The sequence below is a fragment of the Oreochromis niloticus genome, linkage group LG6 (genome assembly GCF_001858045.2).
Source record: "Oreochromis niloticus isolate F11D_XX linkage group LG6, O_niloticus_UMD_NMBU, whole genome shotgun sequence".
NCBI lineage: Eukaryota > Metazoa > Chordata > Actinopteri > Cichliformes > Cichlidae > Oreochromis > Oreochromis niloticus.
The window spans coordinates 16,677,143-16,695,633 of NC_031971.2; the positions used below are offsets into that span (position 1 = coordinate 16,677,143).

At 42.3% G+C, this 18,491-nt stretch overlaps 1 long non-coding RNA gene across 6 annotated transcripts in view; it reads left to right on the plus strand.

The window, feature by feature from the left end:
- Window positions 1-18,491, plus strand: part of LOC106098557 (GRB2-associated-binding protein 1) — a 51,845-nt gene that overhangs the window by 25,366 nt on the left and 7,988 nt on the right. For all 6 annotated transcript variants that reach the window (XR_002062423.1, XR_002062424.1, XR_002062425.1 and 3 more), the window contains 6 exons: window positions 11,210-11,338; window positions 11,748-11,913; window positions 15,065-15,266; window positions 15,977-16,659; window positions 17,877-17,971; window positions 18,062-18,362. This is a non-coding gene — a long non-coding RNA (GRB2-associated-binding protein 1). The remainder of the gene's footprint in view (window positions 1-11,209; window positions 11,339-11,747; window positions 11,914-15,064; window positions 15,267-15,976; window positions 16,660-17,876; window positions 17,972-18,061; window positions 18,363-18,491) is intronic.

Consider the following 18,491-nt stretch of genomic DNA (forward strand, 5'->3'; position numbering starts at 1 on the left):
TCAAGTGGAATACGTTGTGGTACTTCCATATTTCTGTGAGCGTAGCACATACTGCAGCTCTCCTGGTCCCACCCCCACTGATTTAGAAATGGCAGCTATGAAGGTCTGGGACAACCTGATTACACTGAAAAGGAAGTCGGAGGAGGGAGAGGTCACAAACTGCAGACCCTCACACACACTGCACCACATGATAAAGGCAAAAGGCGCAAACAACAACAACAACAGCGCCACATGCACTAATTCACCATCAAGAAATACTCCAGAATACTGCTAAGAAACTTTGTACTACAGATGTGCAGCTTCCAAGGTAGGGGCACTATTTTTAGCCAGTCATGGACAACCTGTACTGTAATTGTTTATAAATCTTTTTTTTTTTTCCAGTCTTGATGATATTTGGGCTAGGAGCCTTGCCATACAGCGTAACTGGAATACTGTACCTGAAAATCATCTTTTTCCTTCATACACCAGTGCTGCAGGAAAATGAGTTTTCATTAGGCCATCAAAGCTTATTTGTAAGGCGCAATAACAATCCCTGCTCATTTTATGGATCCATGTATAAAACTGAAGTCTGAAATGAAGCCTGTTGGATCCATTCACAGCAGCAAAAGGTGAAACATGAAAGAAAAAGAAGCTTTCTTTGTGCCTTCTTTTATGTATGCAGTCTGGTTAAATTAGAATGAAATACAAGGAAAGAGCTGGGTTTAAAACATTAATGACATCCTTCTTTGGGCTGTCTCTAAAAACAATTTCTCAAGAAGACATTTAGAGAAAATCTCATAATCTGTAATTCACCAAGATCCAACTTGAATGCTGATTTAATCAGAATTTCAGTCCAAACTTAATGTCCTGTCATTCGGTGCTTGTGCTCTGTCAGGTTTAACTGACATGGCAGCAGATAAGATTAAATATTAAGACGGAGGCAAAGACGTATTGGTAGAGTCTTTGTTAGAACTTCAACATTAAAGCTAAGAATGTCTTTTAATATCTTAGTGAAGCAGCCGTGAGACACAAAGAAAGTCTTCTTTAGAATCCCAACTTTTCCTAATCCTAACTTTTCTACTCTCCACTGTGTCTTTGCTATCTGCTAACAGGTGTCATGTTTGAGTGAAGTGAATGTTAAACAAAAATCTTGATAAAGTTGGCAATTCTACTAATTTGATGGCTGAAAAGAATTAAAGAGGCTCCTTTGTCAGTAATAATTAGAAGAAAACACCTATATACTAGACCTTTCTGCTCTTTGTGTAGGAAATTGTCTTTTTTTGTATGGTTTTTATGCTTATAGAGGACTCGCCGTTGCACTGGCCATCTGCTGTGCCAGCTGTTCACGTTGGGTCATTGCATTAGATTGGTCTAACAATACTCCAGCTTGCATGACCATGATTCACCAGGGTAATCACGAGTGTTTACCTGGAAGTCCGACACTGGTCATAGCGTTAGCTGGCTATTAGCAACCGCTCACTGACTGTGGACCTCGGTCATGCACAGCTTTCCAGGAGGTCCCCTCTCTTTCCAGCAGGCGGAGGGGCAGATGACGTTGGCTGAACGGCCTCACTTAGCCAAAGGCCATGCACTCTTACTGGTACGTTAGCTGCCCTCTGCAGTGCTCAGGGATGTAAAAATAGCTGTTTAGCAAGAATCCCAGTCATGTCTCACTAACAAAGACTGATTTATACAAGTTGCAGCACCAAGCATAGAGAAGCTTTTGTCCCTCCCCTCCTACTCCTTTTGCAGACCTCGTCACCAAGGCCATGAGTGCCAAAATCTCTGACGCTCTTGACACTCTTCTCTTAAAACAGCCTTTGTTCAGCAAAGTATAAAGGACGTGATAGCGAGACTCAGGGAAGCAGTGTGGTCTCTAAAAATTTGGGCATTTGTTTACCGCATTTCAGTAAGATCGCAGTGTCATGGAAATGTTTTGTCGTAGTTTGTTTGCCTTTCTGCGTCAGCGATTGCAATTTCATAATAATCAGGCATTTAACCCAAATAGCTGAAAATGTCACAGGGGCTCTGTGAAATTCGCTCCTACAGTTTTTGTTTTCCCCCCGAACTCGATTTAAAAATTGATAACTATTAAAATAAAACTGGCCAGCATTTGGCAGCACAAATCGAAACAGTGTTACTGTTTTGGTGTTGCTGTAGTGTGACCTTTCTCTGACTCCACTTAATCACAAGAATTTCCATATTAGTTATGCATATCAACAGTGGAAGAAATACTCGTTCAGATACGCGACATGCTTAAGTGTTTACACGGGAGCGGCTTTAATTGTTTGGATTGAAGCTAGAATCGGATTAGATTGACGTATCCTCTAATACGGCACTAAGGATTGAATTTCATGTATAATTTTCCACATGAACACCAAGTAAGATTAGAGCGCCTAATACATCTGTTGTTTTTTTCCCTCACCTCCCTCCAGGCACCCTTATTCCTTCTAATGAGACAACTCTGAAGAGTACACAGATCAATATGGACACACTGGTTACTGTAGTACGTTTAATTTCCTGCTGTGGAAAGATGTATTGTGTGAGTGTGAGGCTAATACAAGGATTTTTTTTTATATCATATGAAATAACCAATAAGAGATGTGTTTTCCATGTGGTCATAAAAATCGAGTCTGGTGGTGATTTTTGGCAGATAAGAGCATCATTTACTGTTTTTGTTTTTTTTTTTTTTCTCTTCATATTATCACTGAAATCTTGACCTTCTCTCTTTCTCCCTCAGCTTCACCCCGTGCGTATCCCGTGCCCCATCTCTCCTTCAGCTCTAAACCTCACACTGTGGTTTTTTTTTCTTCTTCTTCTTTTTCTGAACAAACAGAGAAGCTGTCCTAGACGAGATGAGTCAGTGCAGCTGGGGTGCAGGTCATTTACCCGCAGCCCACTCAGATGGGACAGATGGCTCAGCCAGTCGCATGCTGCTTCGTGTTAACTGTGCACCCAGAGCTAAGCTAAAGCTAACGCTGAGTGCAACGAGTTCAGCTAATCACAGATCTATATGTAAAGGTGAAAACTGCACAGGTGATGACGCAATAGCTCAAGACAGGAGATACAACGTTTACTTGTTTACTTGACTGTAGTTTAGGGAGGTACTGAGTTTTCTTTTTACAACAAAGGTCATGTGTGAAATCTTGACACAGCACGGCTCAGTTATGGTTACATGTTTGAGGCTGAGGCTTGAAATTGACAATAAATTCAGCACAGATGGATTTAAATTTAGGGAGAAAAAAACAGGATATAGCTGAATACAAATGTGGCACGGTTTGTGCACAGAACAACCAGGAAGCTGACTTTCAGATTGCATGTTTCACTTTTTTTTCTTGTTTATTTTACCGTGTCCCTTGTTCTCCAGTGTGGTTTGGATCATGACGATGACAAAACAGCCACACCAAGAGTGAAAGCAGCTTTGCATTGTGACATTAATGTTAAAGGATATTTCTGGTGTTTCCTATAAATGTGGCCGTTGTGACTCTGTGAGTCTTTACTTGACACACTCTGTCTGTGATTCAGAGATTGGGGGGATCAAGAATTTATGCAAAACACATGATTTTTAATATCACCTTTTTTCCCACCACTTGTCTATTGAGTCTGACCTAAAGTAAACACAGTAAGTAGCCACCCTGGAAGAGACGTTACTGCGAACTGTGTTAGAGATTAAATTTAAAGGCAGCGTCTTATAATAACTGTTCTTAGGATGACATATTAATACTTACTAACATTTGTGCTGTTGTTCAGCACAGCACAAATAAATTTCCCTGGATTCTCACAGTCATAATTTATTTAGAACTAGAGTATTCTCCAGCAGCCCCCGTTTTCCTCCAAAACAGGAAAGTGAATGGGATTTGTTTGCGTGCTGTGTGCGCAGATGTTTTGATTGTGTGCATATGCAGCACTTTTTCTTTCTTTTTTTCTTTTGGCTAGTTGGCAGTTCAAATTTAATGTTACTAGTTGGAGAGCTGCTAATGCTCGGACCTAAAGTTTCTGGTGTTTGGGGTCGACGTTTTTTAATTTGTAGTTTTAGGAGTTTGTTTAATTCACAGCACGTTAATGAAATGTTAACTGTTCTTTCCCAGTGTTATGTCTTTGGCTGTTTCGCTGAGTCAGCTTTGCAACACTGTTTTTTTTTTTGTTTTTTTTTTAAATAAATCAGCAGTTTGAGGCTTAGGTATGTTATGAGTCAGTTGGACTGAAACTTGTCTTTGGTCTGTTGCTTGACTTCAGTAATGTTACCAATCCTGAGGATTAACATTACCTTTACTTGGATTGCTTTTAGAGCTGGTACTTTTAGTTTCTGGTATTTTATTTATTTGTCTTTTGACACCACATACATTCAAGTTTATTTTTCTGCTGGCAATCCAGATTTACATGGCCTCAGGTTCACAACTTTGGAACCATTAAGTCCACCAGTAGTAGTGGTAGTAGTAGTAGTAGTAAGGTGTATTTTGGTCTTTTTTCCTCTGGTTGAGCGTTTGGCTGCTCTCACTAAAGTAGTGGTAATAAAAGCACTGCTTATTTGTTTCAGTCAGAGGGTGCAGCCCTTCAGCATAGTGTTGTAATCAGTTATTGTAAGTGTCCTGTTGGCCTCCTGACAATTGACTTTGGTACACTGCATTTAATATGCAAAATAGTCACAACTTGTTCTTGCATTACCACTGATCGGCACACGTTAAACACTGACAAACTCTCCCTGAAGCAGAAATAACTCTTCACATGTTGTCCAACAGATTTATTAGTGAGACGGCACACCTGACTGTGTCCTGAACAAACAGCCTTATGTAATATCCCGACTGCCTATGTGCAACTGTATATTCACATAGGCCTTCCTTTCTGTCATTTACCATTAGACATATGGAGGAGTTTAAGTATGCAGCTTAACAGCCTGTGATGAGAGTACATTTGCATTAGCAATTAGGGCACTTAAAGGCCTTTAAAGCTACATTAAGCTATCTAAACCATGAAGCACAATTAGCCTTTTAAGCGTAGTAAAGCTGGAGTTGCTGGAGCTTGAGTGTCATTGGCAGGGTGCTTCACTAGCAGCTATTTTCACAAATTCAGAGTAATAAATTACATCAAATTCTTGTACTCTGAACTATTTCAGCATGCAGTCAGGTTTGGCAGCAGCAGGCAAAAGCACATAGCTCAGAAGTGTGTATTTATTTAAATCCTACTGCATTTGGGAGCTTAGTCTTTAATCAACACACTGTGGTATCATTTTGGTTCAGTCATTTCTTCCTCTATTATGGACTTTGGCATAGCTTGATAACTAGCAATACTTTCCCCAGCTAGCTTATTTCATGTGTTGGCATAGAAGTAAGATGCTGAAATATTACACAAGCAAATGCCAACAAGCTGAAACAGGGGATAGTGTCAGCATCGATACCAATCAATGCCTAAAAGGCATAGTTTGTCTAATTTGCTTCCAGTGCAGTGGGAATGTTTCCAGACTCCTTCAAGTTTTTTCCACTTTCCACATAAACAAGCTCAAACTGCCTGTGTTGGGTTAACATACTACAAAATAAAAGACTGACATTTCTGAAAAAACAAAAAAGAAAAAGGGATGAATAAAGCAAAAGCTACAGTTCGTCGTAGGCTGCAGCCTCCACCATCAGAGGTCTGCAGGTGCAGGCTGGTTTCGTATATGCTCTCAGAAGACCAGAATAGAGATACAGGTTGAGAGGAGGAGTCCTGGTCCCTCCACAGACCCATCTAAGGAATTCTGATTATAGCTTGCTCTAGGGTAAATCATGTAGCTCTTTCTGACATCTTGATATTATGTGTTTAGGTAGGCGCTGCGCAATAAATACAATCTAGGGTAGGCCTACCCTCTGCTGTGATTAATGGTAGAAGATACAGCTAATATCTCCATCTTTGTCTTTCACCATTTCTCTCTTTGTGGACTTAAATAGGACTTTAACATTTGCAGATTTCCCCCCACTTTATGCCCTTTCTCCACTTCTCTCCCCCACCCTTGCCTCCGTCATTCTCAGTGATGTTGGGTCAGGAGGGCTCTGACGGCAGCGTGACTCCACTCAGTTGGCATCTCTTTTCAAACTTCCCACCCTCCCTTCCTGTGTCATCATCTTAGTGAGCCCCTCAATGCCCCCTCTGTCTGCCCCTAGTAGGCTCCAGGCCCTGGGTGGGCAAATGGAGGGTCTCTTCCTGTGTCCCATCCTATCAGAAGGCTTACTTGGAGAAAACGGGGTGAGGGATGAACCGCGGGTAGCAGGCACAGCTGCCATGCCAAGGGAGCCCTCCCCATCCCGATCCAGCATCGTCCTATGCTGTCCCATTCCCAGCCCCGGAGCCACGAACACTAGACTTCTACAAGCTGAAGCGGGCTCTGTGATCGTTGGGTGAACTTAACAGTTCAGACTAGGATAGTGATTTAGAGAATGCTGCAATAGACATGCAGAGATCATGCAGTTATTAGGCACTGCAAGCAGTCTTAGATCAACTTGGATTTAGCCATGAATTGAACAAAGCAGCAGCTACTATGGACTATACGAACCACAAAGCAGGACTAAAGACCCCATCTTAGTCTTCATCAGCATCCACAGGAGGTGGGTAATGGTGGGCAGCAATCAATTGGCCTTGCACTCTTGTGTTGTTGTGCTTGTGTTGACAATTTTGTCTGTGTGATGTATATGCACTAACGACAAGGATGTGCAGAATTTTTATATATTTTGTTTTCTTTTTCATCTGATATTTTATTGGAGGTAACATCACCCGTCCTAAGACAATTACTTGTAGCATTGTTGTATTCAATTTACGTAAAGTTAAAATCCACAGGAAACTCATGTCTAGTGCCTGACTACACTGTCGCTCCCCATGCACTTTTAAAAAAGGAACACTTAATGTTTTTAACACACTTAGATCTTAAATCGTTTCAATCTGGTAGGAGGTAAATGAGAAATGTGATTACTGACCACTGCATGGATTTTAACTGCTTTGTTGCAGTTCCTGCGAATATATTCCACAGTTGGTTGCACTGATTTGATTTTTACTTCTTTCATGTTGTCTTGTGTGCATAAACATGATTATGCATCCATGCCAGTGACATGAGGTGTGAGTGAGGAGCTTTGTGAGGAGCTGGCCGTCAGGGATGCGAAGACCCTGGGTGGTGTTTTCATTTGTGTGTTATTAACTATGTAGGTGTTTATTTTTATTCATATGCCTAGGGCTGGCTGGGCGATGCAGATCTTTGGTAGAAAACAGTGCGAGTGTTTATAATTGTGCATAAGAAAAACTGTGTGAAATCCCACAGATGGAGGAGAGATGCTCTAGCTACCACACAGCTTGTCCTCCTAGAACCACTTCAGTGTGTGACCATGCTAATGTGGCAGTGCAGAAACACTGCGCGCGGATTCATGGCAACACTAACTACTGCTTTTAACTGTGGCTGGCCCATAACACAGTATTGCGTATAGGTTTAAAGCTGGCTTTTGTGTTTGCATCTGTTGTTATACTGTAAATACATAGTTTGAAATGATTATATTTTAACAATGTCCCAGGACTGAATCATAAATCTTTTAACTGATATAATAACTCAGTACATTTTCAGTACTTTTATTCTCTGGACAGGTGCTTTAACATATTTATTATCATTTATTGTAATAAAGGACTTCAAGTGTGTTTTTCAAACAGAAGGCACATTTTTGTTAAGATGGGCAGTGACATCTCATGCTGTTGTTGGATGTTTGAGTCGTCATTGTGCAGGAATTGCAGATGTTGTCTGCTTGTGTGACATATTTGTCTGTTGTTATTATTATAATTTTCTTTCATGACGTAAATTATCGGTCCTGTGTATATTTTCACCGGGAGGAGGCCCCAGGGCAGACCCAGGACACGCTGGAGAAATGATATCTCTCGGCTGGCCTGGGAACGTCCTGGTGTTCCCCTGGACAAGCTGGAGGAGGTGGCTGGGGAGAGGGAGGTCTGGGCTTCTCTGCTTAGGCTGCTGCCACCACGACCCGGTCCCGGATACACGGAAGAAGATGGATGGATGGATGGTGCATATCTTTAAAAAGAACTTTCCTCTGTGGCTGTGAAGCAGTTTTGTGGACCAGGTCTCACTTGCCCGTGTCTTGAGTGTGTACGACTTACTCAGTTGTCAACACTCTCTCCCTGGGCGGGCCTGGCCTCGCTGTAACCCAAGCTCTTGGTCCTTCTGTTCCCTGCAGGGTAACCTGACCCAAGATTGCTTTGTCATATGGAAGAGAGAGAGAGAGGTTCCTTCTCCACACCCACCATCTCCGTCAAACCAGCACGGGCACATGAGCGTTGTGTTTTTTGTTTGTTTTTTTCCTTCCTTTTTTTTCACCACCCAAGCTTTTGTACTTAAATTTGATATTTAAGTGGGCCTATCTCAAAGGATGTAGGTTTAATAGGTTTAAGCCTCAGTTCGGATTGTGTGGGTGTGTTTGTGATTATATAATGCAGGCCTTTTGAACTAGAGTGTATGAAACATGGGCTGCATGCATGAGTGCACTATGCAAGTGTGTGATGTGAATGTTCTTTGTTAAACGTTTCAGTCTGATTCTTGTATATCTGTGTGCTTGTAATTGAAAATCCAAGAGCTCTGCAGGTCTGCTTGTTTGCTCATCCTGTTGGTGTAGGGAAAGGTCTGATGCTCTTCATGCCGTCTCAGTGTGGCGCTTGGCCCACTAACAAAGGACACCCTGTGGATGGAAAAACAACAGAGGGTTGAAAAAACAAGGCCAGAGCATTGTTAATAGGGTCAAAATCTTACTCCAAAACAGCAACAACAAAGCTTTAGTTTGCATTCCTCACACTCTGCTGGTATGCTTCCTTATCTGTTTGATCTCAGTGGTGGTGGTTTGTCTACTAGATCTCGTGTGCCATTTTAAACTCACATTTCAAATATCACTCAGAGAGGTTCTGTTGTTGAGTTGGCCGTTTCCATTTGGTGTTACAACACATTTAATAAATATTTGAAAAAAGAAAAGAAAGTCCATTTTTTTTCTCGCCCCCTGGCTTTAGCAGTAAAAGGAAGTGAAACATTTTTGCACAAATCCTCTGTCCTCTACAAAATCGCCTTTTCTGTCTTAGGCAATTCTCACTAATAATTTCACAGAGAGCTTATTTTGAGCTCTAAAACAAACATTCATTTCAGCTGCCATGACTCAACAAAAGCAAGAGAGCATGACTTCTTTGACTCAGCATTTATGTGTGTCTGTGTGTTTATTTTAGTAAAACTAAATAGAGTTGAATGCAGTGACAAAGCAATCCTTCCTTTGGCTTTGTTTAAACACCCAAGTGGGCCCCTGACTCTTAGTTACCTTTATCTTCACAACTAAAACCCATGATATGACAGCTATGCCAGATATGTAAACAAGTTCAGAATCTGCAGTAAGAAGAAATATAAAGAAGTAAAACACAAAAGTTTTAAAAAAAAATGGACGGCCCTGCTCCTGCAGCTCTCCCCTCTTTGTTTTAAGCCACTTTTTACTACCATAGGCATGAGCTTAATATGCACTGAAAGGATTAGCCTCAGATGAGAGCCTTTAACTTAAAACTGTGTTTGAATCAGTATCAGCAGACGCCAGTATCGGAGGATCCCTTATCAAGACAACAAGACAACAGGTTTAGATGCATAAGAGCACCTTATGGGAAAAGCCAATAGTAAGTTAAGGTGGATAAGCAACAGTATTTGGGGTAATTGGACAAAAGAGTTCCATAATAATAATCAGAACATGGGTTAATAAGCTGAAATCCTTATTTGTTAATTCCTCATGTTTGATGTAAACTGCTTACTCACTTAAAAATAAAATGTAAATAAATAAAATATATTTATTTACATTTTTTCCTCTTCACAAACACAAGTCGCGTGTGGAGCTGCCAAAGAGCCTGAGTGAAATATTATTTAACTGAGTTGAGGACAGCATGCTAAGTTACTAAAATAAAAGCTTTGTAACAAACCAACATATTGGGAGTGAAAGTGGGCGAGAGAGACAGAAAGCATCTTTTCAGTCATGTCGCTTCACTTTGAAAATGTTGTTTTTAATTAACTGCAAACATACAAATAAGAGCTGTCGGTGTACCAGGTGTGGAATACCTCCTAACTGCTGCTGCTATGCTTACCTTAGGTTAGCTTCCCCCATGCTACATTTGGTGAATGATCCTCGATATCTGATCCAGGCTTTTGGGGTCAGTGACGGAGCAACACCCTGTCCAAATATCTGCGATTCTGGTGTGAATGAGCACCCTTGGAGTTTGAATGCATGCTGTCATACTAATGCTGGGGTTAAACTTCCTGTGCCTGGTAATGCCGCACTTTGCTCCACTTGGGTATGAATGGCACTGAGTTTTGTCATCAATGAGTGAACGCGAGGCTCCGAGTGGACAGGCGCACACACACAAACAGAGAAAGTCCAGGATGAATGACCCAATCAAAATATTTGCTGCCACAAGTGTAACCGCTCTTGCACGTATTCCAAATATTACAGATATACTATGGCTTGAAGAATAATGCTATAAAAGGCCACCTAGCAGTGAATCACAGTAACTGTCACTTTAACATAGTGATGAAGCTGGCAGTCTTACATATCGTATATCTGCAAGAGCTAATCATGATTACAGATGAACTGTACGTGGAATTAGTGGCACAAAGGAATGTTTTCATCACACTTTATTACTGATGCATTAAATTATGGTAGATAGCCTCCCATGGTCTCATTCCATTGTTTCATTAATGTCCTTAATATATTCAAGGATTATATTACTAGATTGCTTGCTCAACCCTTTATTTACAGTGCTGAAGTCGGAGCTCTCGTCTGCTTATGTCTTTTTTTCCCACTCCCTGTGTCTGAATTTGAACTCTTTGTCTGCTACGCGATGTCTTTTTCTCACAGACAATAAATTGGATTTGAATGAGAGGACCTAATTGGCCGTTTCTTATTATAGATTTGGTTGTTCACTGCAGCCAGGGTGCTAGACCAAACTATGTGGCTTTTGTTCTGGTTATCCCAGACACATATTTCTGGTTGCGGGCCTCTTCCCTCTGGCTCTCACTGTTCTTTTAGCAAGGGCAGTGCAGCTGGTGGAGAATGCACACAAAGACACAAGCTATGCTAGGACACAGTGGCTAAACTGAAGAAGTACAGCATTTGGCCAGCCTGTGGTCATCTGGGAACGGAGAAGTCATTGTGAGAACACACATGTAACCTTTGGCCTCATTTCTGTGCTCACCCTGCAGGCATGGAAGAAGCGGTGGTTTGTTCTTCGCAGTGGCCGTCTGACAGGCGACCCAGACGTGTTGGAGTACTACAAGAATGACCATGCCAAGAAGCCCATTCGTGTGATTGACCTCAACTTGTGTGAACAGGTATGCTCCCCTTTTACTTCTGCCTTGTAGTTTTATTGCATAAGTTATATAAATTATTACGATCTTGAATAGATCCAGGTTTGCATGATTTCACTTTGATGTATTTGCATGAATATCCAAGATAAATTTAATTGTCCTTAAAAATCAGTGTAAAATAATGAAAATGGCCTTTATGTGACTGCGGTGTACAAATGTTTTAGCGTAATAGTTTAAGTGCTGGTTCTAGCGCTCCAAATTTAATTTGTTGCTTAGAGAGCAGTTACCTTTTAGATTAGTTTTGCAAATTCTCTTTATTAAAAAGGATCATTTTAATAAATTTTCCCATTTTTTTGTTTCTTTGGTTAGCTCTATTAGTCTTTCCTTGGCTGATGCCACATTAAGCTAAGCTGTGTCGGTTGCTCTCCCTCAGGTGGATGCCGGTCTGACCTTCAGCAAGAAAGATTTGGAGAACAGCTACATATTCGACATCAAAACCTTTGACCGCATCTTTTATCTGGTGGCTGACACCGAAGACGAGATGAATAAGTGGGTCCGCCACATCTGCGACATTTGTGGTTTTAACCCCACCGATGACGGTAATTACAATTAGCCACACATCACTCTGTTCGGGCACTATCGACACTGATACTTTGCGTCACTGTCGAGGTTACACAGTGATATTTATGTGTATATATTTATATTCTGTATCTTTGAGGTAGAAATCTGAAGAAGTTTACTTTGAACTGTTGATATTTGAAATAGGATGATTTTGTTACATTTGTGGCACAGGCTGTGATTTATTTAAGTACATCCCTAGATCAGAAATGATAACCTGGTTATATGTTTCACCACAATACCCAAAATCTCAGTTTGCATGTTTGTGTGTTTCTTTGTCCACAAACTGCCCCTAGACCATCAGGAATTGAGCCACCAAAAGTGGTACACAGGCACATGTTAGGCCCTCGTATCTGCACCGGATATTTTCACATCATCATGTTGGCTTGCAGCCACCCAGCATCGGACTAAAGCAACCCATTTTTAGAATCCTAATCTCATTATAACCATAGAATGCACATGTACATACCTAGTAACTAGAAGCGTAGTAGCACTGGACGGCAATGAATAATTTTTAGCGTATTAACAACATCTACCACCTCTCCTTTTGCTTTTTTTTTTAAAAGTGAGATTCAGTATATCATGGCAACAGCATAAACAGGCAAAACGATACTATAGCATGGCCATGCAAGTTTCTGCAGGTAAGAACTGCAGCTTTAGTGGTCAAAGGAGTCCCCTGTTAGAAGATGACAACAGGATAGTTTGGAAATCACTATTTGTCCACGCTGGTGTCTCTCAACAATGTGCCTGGACATGGTGAAGATGCTATGGAGCAGCAGGGGATTCTTTTTAGCCATGACACCAATTTATCACCACTGCTGAGCAATACATGATAAAGGTAGAGGATAAATGATTTACATTTGATGGGTCTCTTTTGGATGTCACTGTTGTACCTTACAGAGGTCTGCATCTTTCTTTCTGAAGGAACTAATAGAACCAGTTAAATGTCTCTAGGTCTCTATTCAGCATAGTTCTCAGCGAAGGTCTAATGATCCATGTGTTGAACTTTGTGCGGTATTGTGGCTCACGTTACTCCTTTTTCCCCCCAGTACCGGATAATAAAAGCATTGTACGCCTGTCACTCTCTCTGGCCTTCTTTCGTTCGTTTCCTCTTATCTGGTTTTAATTCTCTCTCCCTTGAACACTCCTCTTTCCCTCTCTTGTCGCTCTGCCTTTGAGACTAATTGTCTAAATGTCTTCTATAGTTTCTTGACTTCATCAGCGAAGCACTGAGCATTTTTAGTGTGGCGAGAACTGGCACAGACGTTGCACATGTTCACTGTTTCACATGCCACACAACTCTGAAAAAGGTGCTTTTCAAACCTGGCAACTGAGTCACTGATTATACTCCTCCAAGGTCATTCTCTCCAAAGTGTGACTATGCTTCAAGCTCTGTTAAATAGCTAGTGTTGCAGGGTAACCATGATAACAACACTGATGGCACCTTTTCTGTAGATGCTTTTAAAACCCTGATGTACGAACTCATAGTAAGACCGTTAAAGGAGAGCCTGGGTGTAAAAACGGATATCTTTGCAGATACCCTTGCACCGCTCAGTACAAAAGAATGTCCCTGGCTCTCTGTTTTGTGCTTGCTTGCACTTCTCTGCATGTGAGACAGAACTCTCACTCCTCTGTCGCGTGTGGGTGTGGCCACAGTAGAGTGCTTCATAGCTGGGCAGGGAACATTAGTAGGGCTAGGGGAATGAAGGCTCTCAGAGCGAGTGTAGGAGGTATAGATTAGTACACGCAGAGGGGATTTTCCCGTTTCCTGTATGAATCAGCACTTAAAGCTTCAACAAACAAATGTCAAAAAACAAAAAAGACAAGGACATAGCGGAGGAGATGAGAGGAGCAAATGATGCACGTAAAAGAGAGAAACTGACTTTTAAAAGAAGAGAACTCGGGGACCTTGCATGAGATAAAACCACATCAGTTATAGAAGAGTGTGGGAGGAGAGCTGTGAAAAAGGAGAAAAAAGTAGAGAAATGTGGAATGAAAACACATATACGCATCAGCTATCTTGGCTCTGAGTGCAGTAGAACAATCAGCTTGAGCAGCAGGTTTGTTTAGTAGCTCATCATGTGGGAAAGCAGAGAGACCTTTAAAAATGATGTCTGAGGAGTAGCTTGTTGGAAAGCAAAAAACAGAAAGTAGACTGTCGACACAAAGCTTTTATTCGGGCGAATAAATGATGGAGCCTAACACAGAGTCGCGATATCGGTGGCATCCGGCTGCTTTAATTTGACATGAGTTGCTTGTGCCGGTGTTCCTGGCCTCATGCTGGGCAGTGTGCTGCATTTGGATTTATTTCCTGTGGGATTTCTGCCTAAGAAGCAAGTGAGGTTATCGTGATTGTAGTAGGTTGTTGTGGCTTGTTGGGTCAGTCAGTAACAGTGTTTTAGCTGCAGGCTAACGACCTTAATTTGAGGTTTGGTTTGATATACACAGTAGAGGGATACACATCTGTTTGTTAGAATGTGTGTACATACATCAGCTGCTCAAGTTCACACATTATACAGGCGCAAAGTTGACGTAGTGTCAGCGTGAATGGAAACAATTGAGCGTTACGTTGGAATTGGGTTGCTAGGAAACAGCTTGGGTCCAAGTTTACTTTGCTAGGGTTGACATTGGCACATACAGTTTACTTTTTACTTTGTGCTTAATACCATCTCTGGCCTCTCTTTCACTTGCAGTGGGTTTCACAGGCCCACAGTAGGTGCAGCAACTTGCCCTTCGTCAGTGACTGCGAATGCATGCGGAGTCAAAGTTGAATAAACAGCTGGAAATGTAGCAGAAATGCTAATGTGCTCTGCTGGTGTTGGACTTAAACTGTGAAGCAGGCATTTACTGACATCTGCTGAGCCACATGTGACAGGTCTTATTGGCATTTTTTTTTTTTTTGTGGCCATATTTTAGTTGTGTGATCAGTGTAAGAAATCAATCTTAGTCATTCATTAAATTGTCCCTTTTTTTGCTGATTAGACATTAATTCACTGGCAGTGCCCTGACCTTCTGTGGTCAGTTATGGAGACAGCTTTACTGTATTTCACTCTTTAGTTCTGTGTACTACTCACTAAATAACATTAAGTTTTGACAGGAGTTATTCTCAGCTTTCGCTTCTTTGTCCTCCAGATGCAGCAAAAGCTGCTCACCAGTCCGCCATGGGACTGGTGGTGGAAAACGCCCCACACCCAGGTCCAGGAGTGTTTACCAATGTGCCGGCCCCTTACCAGCCAGTCAGCGTGCGACACCTGGACTCACAGTCCAGTTCAGAGGAGCCCCAGGATTACCTGTGGCTTGCTAACTGTGAGAGCAAAAAGCCTGAACCCAGCAGGTGAGACTGTCCGAATATGCTTCTTTTATAGGTTCAAGTCTCAATATTCGCTGTGTTGGAGTGTCGCATGGTGAGCTAAGCATTTCTGTGTTGTTTCCAAGCCATTTATTCTTTTTGTATACTTTCAACTGTACTGCCACTCCTGTCCTTGTCTCTGCCGTATGCTGTGTGTAGCTCAGTGGAGCATCACTCTCTCTTGGAGGGGGACCAGGAGTATTTGCTCCTGGAGGAGTGTGAGAGCAAGACTGTTCCTCCACAGGCTAGCCTGTGAGTGGCCAGCCAATCCAGCTGGAACTGCCTGCTTGTGTGGAGTGTTGCACACGCATGGAAGACAGCTCTCCAAACACTTGTAAATGTTGTAAATGTAAATGACGGTTATTAAATCTAGGTTGCATTTGTTTAGCAAAAGGCCATCCGTCTAATCAGAAGAAGACTTGGATGTTTTGCCTAACAGTGTAATAATTGTGTTACTTCCTGCATGTTTAGAAACAGTTACCAAGAACCTCAGTCTTCCACTTTATCCACAAAAGCGTGCTGACATGGCAAGAGTTGCAAAAGATTAATGATAAAAGCTGCCTGGATATGACTTAGTTACTAACATAGCTTTTGTGTACTAGTGTTTTTGGCTTACTGTGACTGTGTGATCTGCAAATCAACATATTTTACTTTGGGTATTAATTGTCTGTTGTTTATGTGTATTGTGTTATCAGAGCTCATGCTGAGTGCTCCAAGTCTACCTCTTCAGAGACAGACCTGAATGACAACCTTCCATCTCACCGCACGCCTACATCCTCCACTTCCTCGGCTAAACACACCTCACACAATGGCTTCTTCCCACCGCACCAGACTCCTGTGTCCGCCCCTTCCATCTATGACTCGCCTCCATCACGCGGTGCCTCACTCTCAACTGACAGCGGCTTTTATCATCTTCCTCGCAGCTACTCCCAGGACACTGTGCTGCTCCCCAAGTCAGCCTCCTCCCCTCCGGCTCATCCAGACGGCGCGGATGCCTCTGACCTTTATGTCTTCAACACGCCGACACGGAAGCCCTCAGTGGAGACACAGATGCGCAACGTTTCTATCAGTTACGACATCCCGCCCACACCCGGTGCAAACAGCACCTACCAAGTGCCCCGCACAGTATCGAACACAGGGGTAGGAGGCTCAGAAAGCGGGGGAGATGTAGTGCCTCCTCCCAGACCACCCAAGCCTTCCCTCAGTTCCAGCTCAGGACTCCCGCCGCCTCCTGCTGAGCGCTCACCTACAGACACCTATAGTGTGCCTCGATCAGCCTCAGAGACAGATGGAAACTACTGTGTGCCCACAAGCGCTGGGAGTAAGGCTTTACGCAGCAACACTATTGGCACTGTGGACTGTTCACGCCTCCGCAAAGGTTTGTATTGTAGAGGTTTATTTGTTTGTGGTGCCCTTTTCACTTTATTTTCACTTCAAAACCTATTCTCACCTTTACCTTTTGGACAATACGGCACATATATGTGGTGGACAGGATATTGTATTATTTAATCTTATGAAGATTTGTTGCACCAAAATCTAACAAAAGCAGATAAAAATGTTCTGAGTTTCCTTTTTAATAACAGTTCTTTAATCCATGGCCAACATCCTTTTTACAGAGCCTTAAAATAGTCTGGCAAGAGAAGGGAAACTCATGGTGTAGATTCTTCTTGCTTCTCCCTCTTGTGGTGAGAATCGGAATTGCAAAATGGGTCTTGTGTTATTCTTTTAGATGAGCAGTGGTTATTCCCCCAATAAATTTGGGGCATTTGTGTATTTTTTCCCCTTTTTGCTTTGTGTCTTGGTGACGGAGCAGATCATTGTGTTTAGGCCAGGGCTGCACTGTTATGGAAAAAAACACTTTTTTTAATTTGAGCAAATATTATAATTTTTTATAGTTTATTTACTTAAGAAACCTCATAAAAAAGTTTTTTTTACACAGGATGTCCTTATTTAGAAAGAACTCCATGGAAAAACAAATAACTGAGTAATAAAAACAAGGTGAACGTGCTGTTGTAGGACACATCTAACACACCACGCCGGTCTCAGAAGCACCGGTCTCTGTTGGCCTGCAGCCCCTGCTGTGAGATGGCTTCGGCACAGATTGGAGCGAGTTGCAGCAAACTCGAGCCACTTGGGAGACTTGCATGGTAGCCACAGGGGGAGTGATGGAGAGCCAAAACAGTCTCATGTCTCTTTGTAATGTTCCCCCCTCCCTCTTACTCTTCCCCAGATGAGACTCTCATTTGTCTTCAAAGCTTTTTCTCGCACTGTTGTGGTTCTTGTGGTCATAAGTGGAATGCATTAGCAACTGCATGAGTACCTGATGACAATAAAAATAAAAAAATACAGTAATTACATGCTGCAAAGTAGAGTGCTTACATGGTGCCTTTGAGCTTTGTCTCACAGACTAACTAAATCTGCAAAGTCATGAAAACACTTAACACACAATAGAGGACAACTGTTATGTGGGAATTGTCCTGTAGCATAAATGGGCCTGAAAGAAGGCTAATAATGTACAGTGCACATCATTTGCTGCTCACTGTGTAGAGGGGCTGTTTATAAACAGTATCGTAATCATGGTTGTGCTTTTTGTAGACTTTGGATCCCAGGACTGCTATGACATTCCTAGATCATTCCCTTCTGACAAAAGCTGCTCGTTTGACTTCAATGAAAGCTTCAACACCTATTTTGTGAGTATTTCAAGTGTAACTGCTGGATAATCGTTCTGTGGCTTTGGGGGGAAATGTGTATGTTAATCCGTTTTCCCATGTCACCCTCAGAAAAGCAAAGGAATGATGCCAGTGGGTAGCCATTCTGCAGAAGAGGTCGACCAAAACTACGTGCCCATGAGTGCCAACTCACCGTCACATCATCACTCGGGCAGTTTGCCAGAGCCAATGCACGAAACCAACTACGTCCCCATGACCCCAGGTACTATGGAGTTCTCATCCCTGGGAAAACAGGTTCCTCCACCCGCCCACATGGGATTTCGCTCAAGCCCAAAGACCCCTCCCCGCAGGCCGCTGCTTAGTGAGTGCCAGCCCCCACCTGTGGACCGAAATCTCAAACCCGATCGCAAAGGTGAGCGGATAGTAGGTGTGCTTGCATGCATAGCTGTGACTTCATAAATGATGTGTGTGTGTGGAGTTGTTGCTTCAGGGGGGTTGGTGTGTGAGTTTGTTGCTGCTGTGAGCTTAGTTTAGTATGCTC